This window comes from Seriola lalandi, unplaced genomic scaffold, assembly GCF_002814215.2.
Source record: "Seriola lalandi dorsalis isolate HSWRI2012SDOR001 ecotype SW California unplaced genomic scaffold, Sedor1 jcf7180002054929, whole genome shotgun sequence".
In the NCBI taxonomy this organism is placed as follows: domain Eukaryota; kingdom Metazoa; phylum Chordata; class Actinopteri; order Carangiformes; family Carangidae; genus Seriola; species Seriola lalandi.
Genome location: NW_019525481.1, coordinates 676,229 through 684,578, shown reverse-complemented (window position 1 = coordinate 684,578; position 8,350 = coordinate 676,229). Strand labels below are relative to the sequence as shown.

At 40.1% G+C, this 8,350-nt stretch overlaps 1 long non-coding RNA gene across 1 annotated transcript; it reads right to left on the bottom strand.

The window, feature by feature from the left end:
* Window positions 1-341: 341 nt before the first annotated feature.
* LOC147817620 (uncharacterized) lies at window positions 342-4,497 on the bottom strand. Its single transcript, XR_015436214.1, has 6 exons — window positions 4,404-4,497; window positions 3,911-4,014; window positions 3,094-3,128; window positions 1,430-1,791; window positions 1,180-1,326; window positions 342-1,095 (listed from the first exon to the last, which is right to left on the bottom strand). It is a non-coding gene; the product is annotated as an uncharacterized LOC147817620 (long non-coding RNA).
* Between the last annotated feature and the right edge of the window lie 3,853 nt (window positions 4,498-8,350).

Here is an 8,350-nt window from a genome sequence, read left to right as displayed (position 1 = left end):
GATCTGTGTCTGAAGACAGTCCTCTCCTCTCTGTGCGATCCAGGAACCAAACAGGAAGTAAAAATAAAACATTAAATTCTGTTATGGCAGCACTGACAGTGTGAGTGAATCATTTAGGTTTGGTCATCCATTTCATTCCACATGATAAAAGAATACGATTTTCTTTAAAGCTTCTTATTGTTGCACTGGATTTTCAGTTTCTAATACAGTTAAAAAAAAAAAAATAAAAAAAATAAAATAAAAAAAAATTCTTAATTTTACAGAAAATAATTCTTAAGTTTTCTAACAGTAATTTCCTGTTTTTTTTTTGTTTTTTTTTTTTTAATAAATTGTGTACTAAAGTCTGTAAAATTATAGAAATTATCTGTAAATTAACAGCCAAACTTCTATTTTAAGCATTATGCCAATAACAATGAATTACATTTGTTTCCCATTTTTGTAAAGACAATTTGTTTTATTTATACAGTATTTTTCTGCTCTCTTGAATTACATACAAATCTATGTAAAATGACAGTAATTATCTGTAATTAAAAATGTAGCTTGTTATTATAAAGGTTAATGTCCATACTAATTTAAAGATTTTCTCTGTATTAATGTGACTTCTACATTCAAACTTTGTAATTCTGGATGAAATGTAGCAAACTGTTTTCCATCACATCAAACTTAAAACAAAAAAAGTTTGAAGTACTGGAATGTATCCCAGCATGCACTGGAAGGAAAGCAGGAAAATGGTTTATCGCACAACAACAACAACAAACAATCACACACACACACACACACACTCAAACCTATGAACAATTTAGAGTCCTCAGTTAATTAAATGTCATGTCTTTGTTGTAGTAATCAGAGTCCCTGGAGGAAACACAAGGAGAACATGCAACACTGCAAGAAAGAACCAGGGTTGAAACTGAACTCAGGCGCTTCTTGCTGTTGTCTTCCTGCCTGGACTTCACTAGTCTGTGTGTTTGTGCACCATGTACCATAAAAGAAAACAGAACAAATTTGACAATGACCAATTAATTTGCTGTGGCCACCAGATTCCATCAGCTAAAACCGGCCCAGTTTGCAGAGCCCGAGTTCAGTCCAAGAAGACAGCTGAAAGATAATCAGAGAGCAGTGTGTGTAAATATAGATCTGATATTCATTAGAGGAAACAGTGATATCTGAAGTGAATCTCACCTCTGGAGACTCTCCTTCACAGGACAGGAGGTGTTCTTCCCCGTCGCTGCCTTGAACTGTCACCTGGGCTGCCTCTCCTGGTCTCTGGGAGGGAAGACAACTCAGTCAGGCAGGTGTTGTCAGGAGCTTGGAAGTACTTGGCACTGGCTTGAGGAAAAAGGTTTTGGATCAAAAATGAATTTTATGTTTGCATGAAACGATAATACACAACATACTTAAATCACAAGCTATGAGACACACACACATGTACCTGGGATGAACTGGTGGAAACCAGAAGGCTGACCCCGCCCTTTGTCAGTCTACCAGTCTCTGTACAGCTGCACCTGCTGGGTCCTCTGTGTCTCCATATGTCCTGCAGAGAGAATCCAGCAAAGAGACGTCCAGGGTGACGTGGAGATCCTGGATGAGGAGGAGCGTCTCCTCCGCCCCATGTGTCATCCTCCAACAGTGGAGCCTCCACTCCTCCCAGGAGATCCTCTGGATCACCTTGGCAACAGTCAGGCCAAGCATCCTGTGCTTCCCCTCCAGTGAGGACCGCTATGGCTCAATGTGACAACGAGCACCTCCGGGGGTCCACCTCTAAGATGCGGCGTCATCAATCCAGCCACCATCCTGGAAAGCCAACACACCAAGATTGGTAACCCAGGCAACCGTTTCAGAAGCAGCAGCAGCAGCTTCTTTGTCACCGAGAGAGAGACAGAGAGCGGTTTCAAATGTTAATGTTAATATTTGTGTGTGAATTTAGTATACAGAAAAAAGAAAAGCTAATGCTAATGCTAGCCCCCCCAACCCCTATGTTGTGTTTGTCCCTGTTTCTCACCAATAAAGGTTTATAAAAAAATAAAAAATAAAAAAAAACAGCAAGCTAGTTGCTAATGAAAATGCTAGCAAGCTACCCCCCTCTGTGTCACCTATTTGTCCCTGCTTTTTTCACCAATAAAAAAAAGAAAGAAAAAAAAAAGCTACTGCTAATGATAGCAAACTAGCCCCCCCCACTTGTCAAATTCAGTCATCAATAAAAAATTCCAGCAAGGCAGCTGCTAATGCTAGAGCAAATGAAAATGGGGGGTGGGTGGTGTCTATATGCTTTACACACACACACGTACATTGCCGCCATTATCATGGTATATCCTTGTTAGCATGTCATTATTGTAGAAAAGAAGCTAATCCTGATGATCAGTGCTGATGCAAATGCTAGCAAGCTAGCCCCCCCGCCCCCTCTGTTCTGTTTGTCTATTTTTTCACCCATAAAGAAAAAAAGAAAAGCTAATGCTAATACTAGCTGCTAATGCTAGCATGCTAGCCCCCCCACCCCTTCAGTTCTGTTTGTCCCACCAATAAAGGAGCAAAAAAAAAGCTAATGCTATTACTAGCTGCTAAATCTAGCATGCTAGTTTTTAAAAAAACATCTGCTAACTAATACACATCTGTCAACATAAAGCAGGCTATGTTAAACATTACATGGTTGTGGTTTAACTGGTAGTTTACCATTTGTAGAGCTTTGGTCAGGGAATTGATAAACAGTTGTTACTGAGTAGTTCCTCATTACTCCATCACACAATCCACAACAAATCAAACACAACAAGTTTCCAAACAAGTATTTTAATTGAAATATTCAAGCCAAATATTAATCACATCCACATTGTTTTCTGATGCATTCGATATGACGACAACTTAAATGTAATAAATAGAATATCATTTAACTCATCTTAAAAGTTAGACTATGATCTGTGCGGAAATGCAATTACATTATGTTTAACTTCACCATTGATCAGGATTCATATTCAGACTTTAATACAAATCTCTTCTACACATGCAGAAACTTGAATTTGTCATGCAGATTCATTTTACAGGTTAACTAGCTCAGTCATTTTGACCCTATATGTATGGGGTCGAGTAATGTGCATGACTTACCATTTCTTGCTGGGCAAGGTGTGGTTCTGCCGTCCCTGTGAAAACAAAAGGAAAAATAAGGACCTGTCAAGCAGCTCCTCTTTTGACTATGAAATGTTTGAGGCAGTCTAAGGACTTCAGAAGATAAAAGATTTATCAATCATCCACTTAAACCTCATTTTGTATATACTGTAATAAAAACAAGACTATGAATAAATCTGAACAAATGATAAATGTACATGTGAAAAATTTGTAGAAGAGATTCCTTCCTAAAAAACACATTAGTGGTGAGGCAACACAAAGACACTGAAAGAGGAAGAGCTTCTGTCAACATCTGTGTACACATACAAAGCACAAAACTGTAAAACCTGGTGCTCAGAATTCCTGCAAGTGTGTGACACTGAGGTTACAAGTAGAATTTAAATGCAGGTGTGAAAACAGGATCTAAATTCTATTTGTAACCTCAGTGTCATACACTTGTAGATTTATGAAGGCAAGGGCATACTGCAGGACACATAGGTGGTCCTTGGCAGGATATAGCAGCATGAGGACGGGATGACGACATCACAAAGGCAGACACAGGAAATAAGGTTTATTGCCAGGTACGTTTTCACTTACAAGATATATGGCTTGGTGTAGTATCCAATTAATGTATTCATAGGGGGAGAAAAAAAAACAAACACTTCGGTCAAATTAAACAATGAACATACCACAACTATGTACAAAAGTGTTTTAGAGTGATAAAACTCCTGCTGGGCAAGATGTGCAAAAGGTATTGATTAGGGGATGTGCAAAAGATCACAGTATAGACAATATCTGTCATGTGCAGGGATAATACCTCAAGGTGTTGATGTAATGTGGTTGATGATTAATGAGGCCAGATGCAGAAGAAAAGGCAGGTGCTGGTCCATCATTGTTGGTGAGTAGACTGGACTTCTGGACCTGATACAGACAAACATGTGATAGGACAATTAGTTTAGATTATACAAGTTCTTTATATTCAAACATGTTAGATCTGTTGTGTGTGTATATTAAATTGTGAAGATAGATATGAATAAGCAAAAATAAATACAGTAGGAATATTATGAAATGTAAATGCAAGGAAATGAAGGGTAAACAACTAGAGGTATGGTAAGAATTCAATGTACACACACTACAACAACAAATTCAGTGGTACACATATGGATATACTGTAAAATACATAACCAATATAGGCAGTGGTATATTCTTTAAGAATCAGCAGTATGAACATGTATATACTGTGGGTCTGATTTAATCAGTGGTATAGGCAAGTCTTACTTTTATAAAGTGAATGACAGCATGTTACTCACCTAGACACTGTCTGGACTCTCTGCCGCTGGTGAGACAGGTGGAGGCGGTATTACACCTGTACTGGCTCAGGTCCTGATGAAGACAGAGGGATGCTGAAATCTCCTGAGAAATGTAAAGACCTAGTTCACTTTCAATCATGGCTGATGTAACAGTAATGTAAAGTGGTTACAACATGGTGAACCGATCGACGTGTATTCACTCGGTCTACTGGGTCCATACAATCTCACGTTACAGTCAGTTACAAAATGAGCCTAAAGTTACTGACGTCACTAGCTGCACAACAGCAGAGAGCAACAGACACAATCATAGTAACCGCTAAAACGTCTGTCCACAACGTCAATATCACCACCTGAAATGTTTGTCGGTACAGTTTGTCAGTCGTTGTACCGATTATACTGTGGCGAGCTCACGTGGAAGAAGGTAAACTGAGACAGATTTCTGCTTTGTACAACTCCTGTGTCCCTTACACCGCACGACTACAGGAGGTGCTATTTATTAACATCAGAGTCAACCACTCTATACATGAATACTGGCCAGAGGTAATTAAACACACCAGGAAACTCAGTCGTGGTGGCTACACTGATAATTAAAGTTAACATCAAACTTAACACTATGCAAAGCCATATAACCTGGAAACTCACATAACACAATTAAACATGCACACAACATCACTAAAACATGGCTTTCATTGCAAACATTAACAGTCCCATGAGCCTTTGCGCTAACCAGCTCAAACTGTTCCAATCAGAGTGAACACTCCCCCCTCTGATCGCTACAATACTTTTAGCTAAAGAGCTAACATCAATGCTACTCACCAAGCTAACTGGAAAGTTGCAAGCTCGGCATCAAACCGCATCTCTTTACCCTCAGGAGCTTCTCCAGCGGTGGAAACCCACATTGACATCGTAACTCGTTACTCGTGTTGCTTCTTTTCTTGGCCGTTGAACGTGGTTTCTTGTCGGTAGCGGCTCTTTGGGATACAGATGAATATCGCCTTTTAGCAAGTTTAGCCATTCCTGTGTTTTTGTTATGCTAACTTCAAGCGCTGCCGGAAGTTGTTCTTCTTCGTGGGACTGAGAGCAGACTTGACGCGCCGCTGACTCACACAGCGTCTAGTGGCACAAAGTGGTATTACATCACAGGACAGGTCGGGCTGGCTGGTGCGCATGCGCACTTCAGTAGATAACTCTGAAATACAACAGATGGAGATCTTGATCATGACATCGTCACTGTGGCTGCGTCACACACTGTTGATGGTGTTAATTCATTATGAACATTTTAAACTAAAGTTCTGGCCACATCTTATATTGCACCTTTACAGCACAACCACCGGAGCTGACATTTAAAAGTAAAGCTACATGTTCTTTGCACACATTGCAAAATAACTTATAGTTTTGACACCAAGTTAAAACAAAGACATTGAGCTTAACTTCACTGATATTGACACATACAAAACATTTGTTTTATTTGCTTTTGTAGTATATAAATCTATGCTTGGATTAGAAATACAATCATGCTTTCCCTTATACTTACATTCAATTTGTGATGTACAAATGCTGTACTTGCCCACTTTGCATTCAGGCCAGTAGATGTTGCATTGTTCACATGAAGTATCAAGATATAAACCCTTTGTAGAACCACTTTGCTGAGAAAGTAAAACCTCCAACACTGTGAGACATACGTCCAGTACCAGGCAGTTGATTATCTGCAAGCAAAGAAGATACAACAGCCCAGGAAATTTTACTCACTGAGTACTTCACTTACTGACCATGGACTGCTCACAGAGCCAGGTTTCAGTTCACCACAGCCATGTTGGTTTTTCTTGTGTCGTTATATGGAGGTCATGGCACTGTGCTCCCAGTCACTGTATGTTGGCAGTCTTGTCTTTATGTTACGACCCAGCTAGGGGAAAAAGGGAAGCAACATAAAACCAGGTGTTATTGGTAAATCACATTTACTGATTTAATTTATTGTGTAACCAGGAGCGTAATTAAGTAAAATAAATAAAATAAAATACAAACAAGGCAAGAGGATAACTGAAGTAGGGGAACAGGAGCCAACAAAGAGCCTAACACTGCGATTCTAAACAACCCAAAAACACAAGAAGCAGCACCCCTGTTCCTAATGTGTCCAACAGTCTTTTTCTGAGGGTGTGATGCACAATCAGAATTTTAAACCTAGCTCAGTCCCCAACAATCATTACCAGCATCTCAAACCGAATCACAAATTACACACAAATGTTCACAAAGCAGATACAGAGGCGAGCTGCCTATCATGTCAGCCGCCCCTAATGATGTAAGGGCCGGGCTCTTAAGCTCTTCCTCTGAATGATTAAACGTCTGCAGCTGTGGTGAGGACTCGCAGGATCATTGCTGCACCAATAGGAGAAGCCGTGGAGTCGAGGCTCCTCTTCTCTGCTCCAACAGGGACAAGTAATCCATCAGTTAGTGTTACAAATGCCCGAGCTTTGTGCAGCAACAAGCTGTAATAACAAGAACAACTGTAGAGTCTTTTCTTTCCTAAAGGATGCAGAGTTAAGTCTAGACAGGTATAGACTACTACTACTGTCACATTTCATGCCAGTTGCCTTCACTTGAGGGAGGGGTTGAGGGACAACATCCACTTAGGAGACCGGAACTGTCTCATTTCATACCATTGGCGCTGCCTGTAGTGCGGCATCTTCTCTATAGAGGATCTTTGATATGCACGGCCGCCTACACCTGCTACCTGACCACAGCAGGCTCCAGGATACAAAGTCACTGCTAACACAGTTAGCATTCATAATTCGAGGTAAACTTTATATCTTGGTGTTAAAATAATCTTAGTAGCTAATTGCATACATGTCCACATTTGGTAAATATCACATATATGAGGAGAAAGCTTGTAATATTAGCTGAAGTTACTGTGTGTAAGATAACTGTGAGGTGTAACCGCTTGTATTAAAACCACAGACCGAAGGAAAACATGTTATAACGTGTTTTAAAATGAGTTCCGCAAAGCGAAGGTGACGTCACCGACCTTAGTGTTAACAGAGACAGCGGGTCAGTGTCGGTAAGTCACGGTCACTAAACGATCCCGTTATTACAGTGAACTGTCGTGTCGTGTGTGTCGTGTTTGTTCATATTAAGTTTGGTTCAGTGTCAGTCGGATAGTTTTCAGCTCTAGTTCATTTCATTATTGATGACAGGAGTCAAAACATCTGCTGGAATGATTCTGTCTCTGTCAGAATAAAGAACATGACAGAGCTGAGAACCATCATGACATGTGCACCTGCACAATGACTCCAAACTCAGTATTAGTTTCTATTCTATTGTTATTTCATGTAAAACGGTTCAGCTGACTGTTTATTACAACTAAGCTGAGGGAATAATGTATTTTCAGATATCTCTTATCATCTAATCAGAGTGTTGTTTCTTTAGTCTTTTTCTCTATACTCTACAATATGATAAATTATATGATTTCTCTCTCTATTATAATTTTTTCTTCCATCCAGCCAAGGTCTGGATCTTTGGGGACACCTACAACCTCTTGCAGCGATGATGGAGGCCCTGCACCACCTCCACCTGCAGTGTCCACACATGAAGATCTTCTCTTCCCAAACACAGACACAGTGTCTTATATGATAATATAGTATTTTTTAATGTAACACTTGTGGCCATAGCATTGTTCAGTCTGATCAGCTCTGCTCTTCCTTGTTCCCTTGACCCTCACTGTCGTATTACACTCTCTGCCCCACGTCACACATACAGTCACATGACTTTGGGACTCCACTGCAGCTGTAACAAACTGTCAATAGTTTAAAACATTAGATTCATATTTCATAGTCCTCAGTCATTATAGTTAATATCAGTGAGCTGTTCCACCAGCATCACTTATTTAGAATTGAATTAGAAGATACAAGCTAAAAAACAACAGACCCCCCCCCCCCCCCCCCCCCCCCCCCCCC